Below are 14,858 nucleotides of genomic sequence, written 5' to 3' on the forward strand. Positions count from 1 at the left end.
TCTGTACAAAACAGTTTGGGAAAGAAAATTTGTGTAGATAGATGCCCGAATTGTGAATGATTTTTACTTATCATCATGCTCTCTGTACCGAGTGAAAAGTGGTACAAGGCTTCCTTTTTATTTCGCTTTTAAGTAGCTGGCATAGATTAGGATTTCCCAACTCTATAATGATGACAGGTTCAGAACATTAATGAAACAGAAAAATAATTTTAATAATTACTTCACTGATTTTTTATACACAGAAAAATTGGGTTTTTTTTTCTTTCTGAATTCGGTGCATTGAATTTTATCGATTATCGTACAAATAAGATTGCAATTCGAAAAAAAAAATAAGTGCAGATTAAGTGTTATAATCTATTTTTCAAACCTGGGGAACATAAACCTTCCTGTGGAAATGGATCTCTTCATTGCTAAGTTGAAAACCTATTTTTGGGTAGTTATGCGGTGCGGCCCCTAAACAACGGTTAATATATGGCGTGATCGGTTAAACAAGTGATCGGTTAAAATTTAGACCGGTTATGTTATATTATTTAACCAGAAATATTATCAAGTACAATAACTTATTAGGTAACGCTTATATAATGTAATAGATAGCGCTTATATAATAAAATATGTATTTAACGGGAAATATTATCAAGTACAATAACATATTAGGTAACGCTTATATAATGTAATAGATAGCGCTTATATAATAAAATAGGTATTTAACGGAAAATATTATCAAATACAATAACATATTAGGTAGCGCTTATATAATGTAATAGGTAGCGCTTATATTGACCTATTTTATAAGTAAATCGGTATATTTATACCGGTAACATTGCAAATTTACCTATTATATTATAATTATCGGTTTCGATATTTCATAAAGTGTCGAAACTTTTTATAAAAGTGTCGACACTTTATGCTTGCACCTCGTTGGACATTAATATTTCATTTGGGACAAAAATATCGACACACACTAAAAAAGTGTCGATACATGATTTAGACCTATTCTCTCATAAAACCGGTATAATTATATCGGTTTCATTGACCATTTACCTATTACATTATACTTATGGGTTTCGATGTTTTAGGGATTGATATTTTTTTAATAAATATATCGACACTTTTTAAGGGTACACCTTTTTTGGCATTCATTCTAGACCGTAAGTATCGACACTTTATGCTTGCACCTCGTTGGTTTTAATATTTCATTCTGGACAAAAATATCGACACAAACTAAAAAAGTGTCGATACATGATTTAGACCTATTCTCTTATAAAACCGGTATAATTATACCGGTTTCATTAAACATTATACTTATGGGTTTCGATATTTTAGGGATCGATAATTTTTTAATAAATGTATCGACACTTTAAGGGTACACATTTTTTGGCATTCATTCTAGACCGTAGGCATCGACACAACTTTAACAAGTGTCGATACTATATGCTGACCTATTTTAGCATAAAACCGGTATATTTATATCGGTTACATTGTAAATTTACCTAATACATTATAATTATTGGTTTCGATGTTTTCGGGATCGATACTTTTAATAAGTGTCGATACTTTATGTTGACCTAATATATTATGCGTGCACCTCATTTGGGTCGATACTTGTTACATTGTTACATTACCTATTACATTATAATTATTGGTTTTGATGTTTTTTGGGTCGATACTTGTAGTTATTGTACATACCTAAATATGTACTGCGAATTTAATGTTGTACCCACCCTTTAACTACCACTACCAATACCACATCCTATTGAAAGCAGCACGATTGAAACATGTTCAAAATGAACCTTTGCTTACATCTCCATCAACTCCTGGACCACTGAACTTGAACAACAAAATTTTTGACATGGATAATACTGATGTAGACAATGTTAAGCCAACCGAGGAATGCCATGAAGTACATAATGTTGATGAATCTGACAGATTGGTTGGTCAGCTCTTCTGTTCACGTGATCAAGCTTGGTATTTTTACAAGGGATTCGCACGGGAACATGAGTTTAGTGCACGTAAGGGAACAACACGGCTTGACGTGGAAGGGAATGTGAAGACACAAGAATTTTGTTGTTCCAAAGAAGGGTTTCGAGTATCAAAAGTCAATACTGTTGATCGTCAACGTGCTCATACGCCAGTCACAAGAACAGGATGTAAGGCTAGAGTCGTAGTTACAGCAACACATACAAACGATCAGTGGGTTATAAGTAAGTCTGATCAGAAACGTAATCATGCATTGTGCACACCTGCTATGACACCATTTATGCGTTCTAATAGAGCTGTAAGTAAGGCTGATATCGATGAGGCAACAACATTGAAAGAGGTCGGTGTTGGCACGTCACAAGTAATGAACTATTTAACGCAGCAGGCAGGGGGCTATCATAATGTTGGATTTACACATAAAGACCTCTACAATGCACTTCAAAGAGGTAAAGCAAAGGAAATCGTCGATGGGGATGTGAATGCGCTTATTGCCTACTTTGATTATAAGAAACATGATGATCCTAGGTTTTTTATGACATACTCGGTAGACGAATCGAGGGCATTGTATAATCTTATTTGGTCGGATTCTACAACGAGATCGGATTACACATGCTTCGGTGATGTAATTGCGTTCGACACAACGTACAAAGATAATTTGTATGGTCGACCAATTGCCTATTGTTGGTGTCAATCATCACCATAACACAATTATGTTTGCCACTGCCATAATCGCTGACGAGACGTCTCAATCTTTCGAGTGGGTGCTACAGAATTTTTTAGAAGCCATGGTGAATAAATCACCTATTTCAGTTGTCACCGATGGGGATAGGGCAATGCAGAGGGCTATCAAATCTGTTATCCCTTATGCTAAGAACAAATTATGTTCTTGGCATCTTTCTCGTAATGCACAAGCTAACATTGGTGACCCAAAGTTTACAGCAATATTCTCAAAATGCATGGCTTCCTGGTGGACAACCAAGGAATTTGATATTCAATGGCGTTTGGTTGTTTCAGAATTCAACGTCCAAAAGCATCCATGGGTGATTGAGAAGGGAAATACACGACACTTATGGGCACAAGCATATCTAACCGGTCATTTCTTTGCCAATATTCGCTCAACACAAAGGTGCGAGTCTATGAATGCTTCACTAGCTATTGCACTGAAACACAAGAAGACATATTTAGATGTTGTTCGTGCAATTGAAGATGGAATTAGTAGAATGCGTATGAACGAGTTGAAAGCGGATTACTTAAGTTCCCATATGAAGCCCTTCCAGATCACAAAATTGGTCGTCTTTGAAAGCCATGCCGCTGCGATTTTTACTCGCGAATCTTTTCGTGTGTTCCAAGATGAACTTATACGGGAGACATTGTACCGGATTGAGGCAGAGATTAAGTCCTTATCAGATGATGTCAACATATATTTTGTCAAAGTACGCAGAAAAAAATAGGAAATTTGAAATTAGTTTTGATTCTCGTACGAAAACTCTAATTTGCTCATGCAAAAAATTCGAGACCGTTGGACTTCTGTGTCGCCATCAACTTCACATTTTTAAGCACTTGGACTACACATATTTGCCCGGGACTTTGATTCAAAGTAGGTGGACTAATGATGCGAAGGCTTCTGCAACCAGTTATGTTGATTTGAATGTGTCTCCAGAAGTGATGCAAATGGCAAGGTTCGTTTGGTTTGAATGATTCAGTCAACCAGAGCATTGTAGTAAACAACGTTCGTGACCCTCAACGAAAACAACGCAAGCGAAAAGAAGTGCCGAAGAACAAGGTCGAGAAGAAAATTAGGCGATGTGGGTACTGCAACGGTGAGGGACATAACAACTAACATGTCCTCAAGTCAGCTCAGTTTAAGTACAAGCACACAGCCTACATCAACTGATTTTTTCGAAGACGGAATGGAATGACAACGATCTCCATATATCGTAAGTATCAACATGACTCCTATTGTGTATAAGAAACATATACATATAAATATTTTGAATGAAGGAAGAAAAACTGCGTTACTTAAAATTAGCGACACAATATTAAAAAGTGTCGATATAGGTTGTAGACCTATTCGCTCATAAAACCGGTATATTTATACCGATTATATTATAAAATTATCTATTACATTATAATTCTGGGTTCCGATGTGTAAATGTCGACACTATTTGACAAGGTATGGACACATTTTTCTTCCATTCTGGACATAAAGTACCGACACAATATTAAAAAGTGTCGACATAGGTTGTAGACATATTCGCTAATAAAACCAATATACTTATACCGGTTATATTATAAAATTATCTAGTACATTATAATTCTGGACATAAAGTACCGACACAAAATTAAAAAGTGTCGATATAGGTTGTAGACCTATTCGCTCATAAAACCATATATTTATCGGTTATATTACAAAATTATCTATTACATTATAATTCTGGGTTTCGATGTGTAAATGTCGACACTTTTTGACAAGGTATCGACACATTTTTCTTCCATTCTGGACATAAAGTACCGACACAATATTAAAAAGTGTCGATATAGGTTGTAGACCTATTCGCTCATAAAACCGGTATATTTATACCGGTTATATTATAAAATTATCTATTACATTATAATTCTGGGTTCCGATGTGTAAATGTCGACACTTTTTGACAAGGTATCGACACATTTTTCTTCCATTCTGGATATAAAGTACCGACACAATATTAAAAAGTGTCGATATAGGTTGTAGACCTATTCGCTCATAAAACCGATATATTTATACCGATTATATTACAAATTATCTATTACTTATAATTATGGGTTCCGATGTTTTTTTCAATCGACACTTTTTGAAAAGGTATCGACACATTTTTCTTCCATTCTGGACATAAAGTACCGACACAATATTAAAAGTGTGAAAACTTTATTGTGGATATCATGGAAAATAATGATAGTAATGTGTTTCGATACATTTGCAAGCAGATGTAAAATACATTAATAACTAGTATTGATATTTCAACAATCCTCAAATGTATATGTATACAGAGAAGCAAATATGGAATAATTAATGAAATATACACACAATATAATCACACCAAAATATACATACACAAGAATGTTCAAATAATGTACCGACAAACGAAATTAATCCGATGAAAAAGGTTATTTCTAACGAAGTCCGGAACATTAGAGGCCTTCAACAAATTTTCCAAATACTCTCGTATGTTTCCGCCTTTTTCTGAGGACATACATAAATAATTTCAATTATCAACTAATGAGGTGCAATTTTACTAACAATAAACTAAATTCGCATAAGCATGAATAAATTTGTGCCATACCTAGAGCATTGTCGTTCGAATGGGAAGCATCGTCAAAGGTATGTGGACATATGTAATTGTATTTCTATATAAACATATAAGTTGTTAAAATAATCAATGTCTGAACTTTGTTCAACTGGAAAAACATATTGCATAAATGTAACTTACCGGATTATAAATCATTTTTTCCGCTGAATCATCGACCAAAAGTGTATTTAGCTCGTTAAAATCTGGACACGCGTTCCAAACATCATTGAGATCTTTACAGTAGGTAACATTATCGTATGTTTTCCATTTTGCTTGATCCTGTTCACAAACAGTCGAACATAAATATGTAGGAATCATAGACAACGAAAAGTCAGCAGACTGTAATGACATTCATCTTACCCACCGAATAGAAATGCTCAGAAAATAAAGGTAGTTTCTCAAGTACACGGTCGACGGTATGCCTGAGATTGTAATCAAGTTTGAATGTTAACATTCAAATGTATATTAACGATTTGACTACAGTAATTCAATTGCTCCAAACATGTTCTAACCTCATCTTTGAAGACCAAAAGGGCAACAACAAAATTGTCGACACAAAATTGCGTAAATTCAATAATCCTGTTCTGAGGACAACATCTACAACATGAAAATGAGATTAAAGTTCTACGCTTATATGTTAAATAATGGATACAAAAGAATAGAATTAAAACCTGCAGGCAGTCTTGGGATGTAGGCAAGGACACCATTGAGATAAAAAATTAAAAGTTTTCTTGAAGGCGGCGTTGCAGACACGATATACTTGTTTGGATCATCATCATCATCATCATCATCATCGTCGTCTTCATCGTCATCTTCATCGTCAGCTTCATCTTCATTGACCGCTTGGTTGTCCACATCTGTTAAAAGAAAATAAAATACAGTTCAGAACGTGTAAATGTTTAGAAACATAAATAATGAATTACCTAACTCGTTTGATGTCATTGACGTAATTCGTCACGCAACATGGAGACTTCATGTTGCAGTGATGAAATATCGGATCGCATTCCACTCACAAGGGAATCAATATGCTCCCAAAAATTAACCATGTATTCCATCACGGTCTTAATTGTGACATCCTCTGCAACTGGAGCTTCTTCCATCATTGCGTCTCCACTTGGTTGCTCTTCTTCATGGCCAACGGGTTCCATTTCCTCCCTCTCTTGATCTAATCCGACCTCCTTGACACGCTTCCAACCGAGTTTTTCAACAAAATCATATCCCACTTTTTTAATAAATACCATGTCAATCTTGCGGGTTAATCGAACAGGGGCGTCATGTGAAAAATCAACTTCCTTCTTCTTCAACAGATGGGTGATGACACATCCATATGGTAGTGTAGTTGAAATTGTTGCTCCCTTTGTGACCATATATACAATTGTATTAAATATGAGTTTTGCAATGTTTGGAGCCGTTTTGGATTTGGATTTATACTTTGCTATCCACCAATAATCGTTGTCTGGAAGCGTTGAATGTTTTCCCCCACTAGGCCAGATATACCATGTGAGCAATTTGTGAAACACTCTCGACTCTACATCGAGGTGAATTGGGCTATTTCTAGCAACCCGTTTAATTATAGACCAATCTACACCATTTTCATCTGAATCCCCTTTATTCGCTACACCTAAACCCTCCGCAATAGTTTCCGGAGATATATATATCCTTCCCCATGACATGTGTATTAATTCCTATTATATTATTCTTATTAGGCTCGTGCTGTAAGGAAGCATTATTGTAGAAGACTCTAACTAGGTTGGGATAATATCTTGGTTCTACACCAAGGAATTCAAGCCAACCCCAAGATGTAAATGTGGATTTAAAACTAAATGCATATTTATCATCAAACAAGAAACCCAGGTCAATGACACGTTCGAGACGAATCTTCCTTACTTTAAAACTCGTATGCCATCTTTGTTTCTCCATATCGGATCTAAAGTTTAGAGTTTTGAAGGACCTGATTTCCTCAGAAGAATCGTTTATTTCAGAAGGAGGTTGTGGTTGAGAAGAACTGGGTTGAAAAGAGCTTTGAGAAAGACCGCGCTTCTGACGCTGACGTTTTGGAGCCATTTTTGTTGGATGCTATTATAATGGAACACAAACACATTCAGGAAAAAAACTCCAATATAGAAATCAATCAAACCCATAAAATATCGATAAATTTACCTGAAGAGTTATCTTCTGCCTGCTTACCTTTATGTTTAGGGTTTTTCGATTTAGAGTACTATAGATAATGAACAGTGGAAAAACACTTGATATTTAAATTAGTATCGACAAAACATTAAACAATGTCGATACATATTATATACCAATTCTCCCATAAAACCGGTATACTTATACCGGTTAGATTGAAAAATTACCTAATACATTATACTTTTGGGTTTCGATGTTTATGGGATCGACACTTTTTATATATGGATCGACACTTTATGGTTGCACCCTGTTTGCCATTCATTCTGGACCAAAAATATCGACACAAACTACAAAAGTGTCGACACATTATTTAGACATATTCTCTCATAAAACCGGTATACTTGTACCGGTTAGATTGAAAAATTACCTATTACATTATACTTATGGTTTCGATGTTTATGGGATCGACACTTTTTATATGGATCGACACTTTATTGTTGCACCCTGTTTGTCATTCATTCTGGACCAAAAATCGACACAAACTACAAAGTGTCGATACATTATTTAGACATATTCTCTCATAAAACCGTATACTTGTACCGGTTAGATTGAAAATTACCTATTACATTATACTTATGGGTTTTCGATGTTATCGGATCGACACTTTTTATATGGATCGACACTTTATTGTTGCACCCTGTTTGCCATTCATTCTGGACCAAAAATATCGACACAAACTATAAAAGTGTTGATACATTATTTAGACCTATTCTCTCATAAAACCGGTATACTGTACCGATTAGATTGAAAATTCCTATTACATTACTTTTGGGTTTCGATGTTTATGGGATCGACACTTTTATATATAGATCGACACTTTATGGTTGCACCCTGTTTGCCATATTGTAAATTTGCCTTTTACTTTAAAGTGAATTTTGTAGTTATTGTACATACCCTCAATATATATGGAATGACCATTCTTCTCGCATATGATGACATTATGATGACATTTGGTATAATACAGACAACAATCTCCATATATCGTAAGTATCAACATGACCCTTAATGTGTATAAGAAATGTACAACAACATACTGCTAATTTTTCTCATCTCATTCATAATATATTCACATACAAAATTATAAATCATATACAAAATTATAAATCTTATACAAAATTAACCCTACATTTACATCATTGCATCTTTTTGTTATTCTTATGTATCATGGCAGCTTTTGTTATCTCCTGTCTTCGTTGATTTTGATTGTGGCTTACGAGATCGTTTAATATTCATGATCGATCCCACTCTCCAACAACCTATATTCAAATTGTCAGAACGTTAAGTATTGTAAACTACAGCACTCAATCTACGACTTTTAACAATTTTACCACAAACGAATTTTTCTTTCCACTTACAAAATCACCAGTTGCCCCTGTAGAACCGATCGATTCCATCCACATCATCACATACATGCCGCAATCATGTCTGTTACAAAATTTGAAAACCACACATGTCAATTATGATGAATACTGCATAAATTAAGCTTTCTATTTGTGATAACATCTCATACCCATTCAATTGCTTATTCTTCTTGTGCTCCACAAATTTGAAATTTTTCAAGGGATACTTTCCTAGAGATCCACAGGATTCAACCCAAATGCGTTTTCTTATTATAAAAATCAATATTTTAATCTGCATTAAAATAGAAGAAGTTATGATCCAAAAAAATTATGCATTATAATTTACATAACGTCCTTTCATACATACATACATACATACCAATCTCTTAGCATCATTCACTCTCTGTTTAGCTGCTTCAGTTGTAAACATACTATCATATATTGTTGCAACACGATCTACCATATCCAACACCAACAGATACCAATGTGAATTATGGTATTTTATTGTGATCATGATCTGCAACAAATTTCAGACCCAATTTGACAAAATTCAACATTCTATATCCGAAAACATCATTTGCAATTGGTATGGTGTCTTACCTTCTCACAGTCGGTGAATTTCACATAGTTATTCAATATGGGACCCCAGAAGGTAGCAATACTCTCAACACTTTCTTTGTTGTTGGCATCCAACGCCTGCTGCTGCAATTACGCAACAAACATTATTAATTTACCGTCTATAACACTACTTATCTCCATTTATTAATTTAACTCACCGCTAAGTGGTATGGAAGGTAGCCAATCCTCCGGAGTGACTTCTGAGAATCGTAGCATACTGTCAGGCGAGCAAATCATAACCTAACAAAATTAATTACACAATCTGAACATATTCAATAAGTTTTAACATTTTCTACTTTCTACTTACCACACCGCCAACCCATTCCGTAGGCTTCAACGTTGCAACGTCGTATACACTAGCGAATTGATTTCCCATTGAGATTACAAAATATCTGTATGAATCATTAGGATTAATATGTTGTCATGAAATATTTAAATATAACTCACAAAGCAATATATTTCACTTACTCCGATTCTAACTCACTATTCCATAAATAATCACAAATTGCAGCTTCGATGTCATCAATTCCGCTTGGAATATCCGCTTTTTAAACCTACAATTTTGCATACAAATTTTTGTCACAACAACATAATAAAATCAAATTAAGTTTTCTTTTATTCAACTACCTTCTGTTCTTCTTCTGGGGTGCAGGACATTCCGAATCCAAATCTACTGCTATACTCTCCGGTGTATAATGACATCGACTTCCTTCCTCCTCATTTCTTCCATCTCTCTTCTTCCTCCTCCCTCTTTTCTTCTTTATATTTTTTCAGTTCATCGTATTTTTTTCTACATAGCTCTTCATCTCTTTTATTTCACCCTTCAATTGATCTCCTTCATCCATGTATTTATCAACCACCCCTTCACCCCCGTAAGTTCACTCCTCAATTCCACAACCTCCTTCACCACTCCCTCAAATTTTTTCACCCGTCACCATCTTATATCACCCCTTAACACCCCAACTTCTTTCACCACTTCACCCCTCAACACTCTACTTCTTTCACCACTCCATTATTTTTCCTTCCACTACCCCCTATGCCTCTCAAGTGTACCTTCGACTCTCTCAAGTTTCTTTTCAACTCTATCAAGTTTCTCTTTGACTCTTGATTCTCTTTGCATGATATCAAATTGGATTTTTTTGATATCAGCCAATTCAGACATCAAAATGTCAAAGTTACTTTGTTTTCCCTCACCGTCGTCCCACTCACCGTCATCCCCCAATACAACCATCTCTCCTTTCTTCTCCTCTGCCTCCACGCCTCCTCTACATCCTTGCCAATAACTTCAAATTAAATTACAATATTAAGACATTGATTATTTCTTAATATTATTTAATTACATTATTACCCTTTCTTGCTTCTTCGCTCTATCCAACTTCAACTTCACCATCACTCTAACCACCTCTTCCTTCCCCCATGCCGAATGCGTGCCACTCCGGTTCTTTCATAAGCCGGCACTGCCACAGACCGACCAAAAATCGAACAGTGTAACCTGCATTTATAATAAAATTTATATTTTTATAGAAAAACACAAAAAAGTTCTTCAACTCATTTACCTCTAAGATTGCTATGCACCCTTTGAGGTATCTCTGGCTGCCCTTTTTTAAGGTGATTATTGATTCAATCAATCTCGAATGGATATATTCAGCCCAATTGAATTCACCCTTCAAGCCTTCATCGCAAATGAGCTTCATATGTTCCTTGTTCGTTAACGTATGACCCTTTGGACAAAGAAAGATACCGACAAGGTATAATAGAACTCTGGCCTTCAGCTCATCCCTAACGTAAGATCTACTTTTTATTTCCTCTTCAATTTCAGCATATCACATTCTGTTTCAAACATATTGGAGGCAAGTGCTTTCCAGTCCTTACTCTTACAGACTTCTACAACACTTTTGCCTTCATTTTCTACCCCCAATACGGCTGCAGCACGTGGGATCCCGAGAGGAAATGAAAAATCACCATTCTTAGCAATACATTGTATGACATCAAATTGGGCCATCAAGGATCGACACAATTCCCTCCGATTAGGTCGATCCCTTACTCCTACCAACGATCCAAAACCTATTTCTCCCAGCACATTCAACTGACCCTTCTCCTTAAGGTGTTTAATTAGTGAATTCACCCTTTTAATGCTGCATCTTGTCGACACTTCCTACATTTTTTAACAATATATAATGTTATAGTTCTTATATATTTTGTATCAACGTATTTACAAGTTTAATGAATACCTTATTTTCATGTGCTTTCTCCGTTTCTTTGTATTCTTTACTATCATTCCTTGACTATGTGATGTAAGGATCATTTTCAGCATCACTCATTGAATTCCATTTGGACCTCACATCTTTTGTCACCTAATATTAAACATAAACGTTTCTTAATCAATACATTAACACTAAATACTACTCAATGTCAATTTCATTTTACATACCGAACCGCTCTGTGTGTCATCTTCCTTCATCCTTTTGCATTAGGCCATACTGTCAACATTTAAAATTTGTAATCAATTTAAAGTTTATCGATACTTTAATCCAATTACCATTTCAACATAATAACAAAAGACATTGATACTTACTAGAAGTACATATATCCACCCTTTGGTTGCTTTCGAGTCTCGGCCATCAATTTCAAAGTCATCTGCGCCACCAACAATTTCCAACCCATTGACTCCATTTTTCCTTCATATCAGTTTACGCAAATCAAATTATTTTGTTACATACCTTTATTCAATTACAAATATAGATAACTACTCTTGTGGTAAAACGGTTTTTCTTCAAAAGAATTTGAATGGCCACTACAAATGTGTCGGCACATTTATACAACCTATAATATCATTTTCTACCTATAATATTTAAAAAAATCGACATTTATATTTTACCTTCAATATCACTTTCTACCTGCAATCGGTCCCAAATGCTTCTTTACTGTAAAACCCTAAACAACACATAAAAATCCTATTCGCGATTACTGTAATAATAAAAAACTAGGGTTTCGACAACATACTTTTCGATTCGACTGCATCAACAAACAAACAAACATCGCTTTAGAAACGCCTTCTGAAATGCAGCATCAATTACGCTTCGATTTCAAAAACTCGTCCGTTCTATCGGATTTCAGAGGATATTTAGATATGGCTTTTATATTTTCATCGGATATGTTATTTATATTTAATCGATACAAATACAAGTGTCGATACTTTTATGTCAGGTGTCGATACTTTCGAAAAGATAATTACCTATTCTTTGAAAGTGTCGATAATTTATTACACGACTTACGAAAGTATTGGACACTTTCAATATCCGGTATCGTTTTACCGGTTTTATCATATTTTTACCTGTTATATCGTTGTGGATCGATATATTTTTTTAAAGTATCGACACATTATAGACGCTAAAACTGATTCTCTTTTAAATTCACAAAGTGTCGATCCTTATATAAAGTATAGACACTTTCAATATATCCGGTAACGTTTTACCGGTTTTATCATTTGATACCGGTTTTATCATATTTTACCTGGTATATCATTTGGATCGATACTTTTTTTAAAGTATCGACACTTTATAGGATTTAAAACTACTTCTCTTTTAATTCACGAAGTGTCGATCCTTATATTAAAATCCGACACTTTAAATGTATCTGGTAGCGCTTTACCGGTTTTGTCATAGTTTTACCTGTTATATCATTTTGGATCGACACATTTTTAATTTGGATCGACACGAACCGACAAGTTAAGTTTGCCGGTTGCACAATTTTTTAATATTTCTTCATGACTTAGACCTACTACATTATTAATATTTCTTCATGACTTAGACAATCCCCCATTTCTGTGATTTGATTTGCAACAATATTCCGATGCGTCGAATTGTTTCGAGGATCCAATTCCCGTTGATGATGATTGCAAATGATGTTCCACTTGCAGTTCATCTTCATCTTCTTCACTGATGTAGTATATCAGCAATGGACATCACTTCCATGGGAAACAGCGAAGAACTCATCGAAACCGACCTTCTCAACGGCTGGATTCGATCCCCATCTCGTCCGATTTCCAACACCTCCGTGGCTCTACCATCTTCTTCACCGGCCGTTTTCCCAACGTCTTCATTAACAAGGAGGCTGAGAATAGCTTCTTCTCCATCACCGCTTTCCAGATCCTGGATCACCGAAATAGCTTCATTCCTCTGCTGATCCACAATCGCCGATACAACGACATTCCGAGGACCTTCCTGGACCGTCACGGCTGCGGATTGGTTGTGGATGCGATATTTGCACGGAAAAGGGGCAATAGATTGAGATTTTAACCAGGTATCAATGCAAGGAACATGGAAAGCAGTATTACATTTAGGCAACAATCTCAAACTCTCATCTTCCATGAACTCACTCAAACAAACAGAACAATCAGTTCCCTCGATCACACCCTCGTTTTTCTTGAACTACAACCGAAATAGCCTTTATAGACTCTCATCCAACCCTTGTGAACCCGTTTTCCATGCATCGTGATTCATTTCCTCTCTGTTTTCATTGAAATCTAAGCTCGTACTGTGACTCTGCTGCTGCCTACGCCTCCTGCAATACTTTGAGATGATCGTGTAGTAACTTACCAAGATGAATGCTGGCCAAGATCCCGATTAGCGCTATAAATAGAGGCGAGAAATCAGTGGAGGAATCGTCGTCGTCGTCGATGGGGAAAGGTGAGGGTGGTGGGAAAATGAAGTAGCACCATTGAGGACAATACCTTGTGAACAATCTTTGAAAGTTTCGTAGGGTCATTGGGAGCTTGATGAAGAACTCATGTTCACAATGTTTGGCTTTGATTTTCAGGTTTGGATTTTCAGAGAAAAGAAAAAGGAATCGCAGGGAATAAAATGATGAAGGAAGTAGAGGAAATTGTAAGTTGAGGTGTCCATCTCTCTTATCCTCTGGCTTTATTCTCTCATATTTCTTTGATTTAATTGCATAAGATATCCTCAAACTATTACTTTTATTTTAATTTGGACACCAATTTTAATATTCACTATCATCCACATACTTTGACTCATTTAAATTGGTCTCTAAACTTTAAAACATTTTATATCATTTCATTTTGATCTTTTGTTATTGTATTGTTATTTCTAGTGGTTAATATTTTTTTTTGGATAATCAAATTTGTATTTATCCAAAAAAGCAGCAAGCTGCTACAAGTAACATACAAACATCTAAATTAGCCCTAATCAATGCACAGCTGCCTATTTACATCATCCAACCTATTCATTTTATACCTATACATTTGATCCTAACAACCCATTTTATAGTATTTACATAGTATCAGTCTAACGCATCAATCCTCTAAAAATTATATGAGTGCGTTCTTCCAAATGAAGTAACAAATCCAGTCCAAGCTAATTTAGACAAGAACTAACAAGGACTTACCTTT

General features: G+C 35.3%; 1 pseudogene; it reads right to left on the reverse strand.

The window, feature by feature from the left end:
* Positions 1–354: 354 nt before the first annotated feature.
* Positions 355–14,238, reverse strand: LOC120129238 (annotated as a pseudogene).
* Positions 14,239–14,858: the final 620 nt, after the last annotated feature.

This window comes from Hibiscus syriacus, unplaced genomic scaffold (assembly GCF_006381635.1).
Source record: "Hibiscus syriacus cultivar Baekdansim isolate YM2019G1 unplaced genomic scaffold, ASM638163v2 tig00110483_pilon, whole genome shotgun sequence".
NCBI lineage: Eukaryota > Viridiplantae > Streptophyta > Magnoliopsida > Malvales > Malvaceae > Hibiscus > Hibiscus syriacus.